Genomic DNA, 1,274 nt, shown 5'->3' with positions numbered 1-1,274 from the left:
GTTAAAGAGAATTGGGGATAGCGGACAGCCTTGTCTGGTTCCTGATTTCAATGGGAATGTTTCCAGCTTTTCTCCATTTAGAATGATGTTGGCTGTGGGTTTGTTATATATGGCTTTAAGTATGTTGAGGCATGTTCCCTCCAGTAAAATTCACTCTAGTACTTTAAACATAAAAGCATGTTGAATTTTGTCAAAGGCCTTCTCTGCATCTATTGAGATGACCATGTGGTTCTTGTCATTGAGCCCTTATGTGATTTATGACGTTTATTGACTTACGTATATTGAACCATCCCTGAATCTCTGGAATAAAGCCAACTTGATCATGGTGGATGATCCTTTTGATGTGTGTCTGTATGCAGTTTGCAAGTATTTTATTGAGAATTTTTGCATCTATGTTCATTAAGGATATGGGTCTATAGTTTTCTTTTTTGGTTGTATCTTTACCAGGCTTTGGTATGAGAGTGATGCTGGCTTCATAGAAGGAATTTGGAAGTTTTCCCTCCATTTCTATTTTTTTGAATAAATTAAGTAGTATTGGATGCAGATCTTCTTTAAATGTCTGATAGAATTCTGCAGTAAATACATCTGGTCCTGGGCTCTTTTTAGTCGTTATGTTTTGTATTACTGATTCAATTTCTTTTTGTGATATGGGTCTGTTTAAGCTGTTAATCTCTTCTTGGTTTAGTTTTGATGGTTCCCATGCCTTTAGATATATATCCATTTCTTTTAGGTTTTCAAATTTAGTTGCATATAGGTTTTCAAAATATTCCCTTATAATGTTCTGTATCTTTCTGGTGTCTGTTGTGATGTTTCCCCTTTCATCTCTGATTTTGTAATTTGGAGGTGCTCTTTCCTTCTTTTGGTTAATTGGGCTAGCGGTCGGTCAATTTTGTTTATCTTTTCAAAGAACCAGCTCTTGGTATTGTTGATTCTTTGTATTGTTTTCTTTGATTCAATTTCATTGATTTCTGCCCTGATTTTTGTTATTTCTTCTTGTCTGCAGGGTTTGGGTTTTGTTTGCTGTTGCTTTTCAAGTGTGTTGAGTTGCACTGTTAAGTCATTTATTTGTGTTCTTTCCGATTTTTTGATGTAGGCACTTAGAGCTATAAATTTCCCTCTAAGAACCACTTTCAGCATGTCCCAGAGGTTTTGTTGTGTTGTATTGTCCTTTTCATTTAATTCCAGGAATACTTTTATTTCTTTCTTAATTTCTCTTTTGACCCATTCATCATTCAGGAGTGTGTTGTTTAATCTCCATGTGTTCGTGTGGTGAT

Source organism: Nannospalax galili, unplaced genomic scaffold, assembly GCF_000622305.1.
Source record: "Nannospalax galili isolate Female #2095 unplaced genomic scaffold, S.galili_v1.0 scaffold171, whole genome shotgun sequence".
In the NCBI taxonomy this organism is placed as follows: domain Eukaryota; kingdom Metazoa; phylum Chordata; class Mammalia; order Rodentia; family Spalacidae; genus Nannospalax; species Nannospalax galili.
This window is presented reverse-complemented; position numbering follows the sequence as displayed.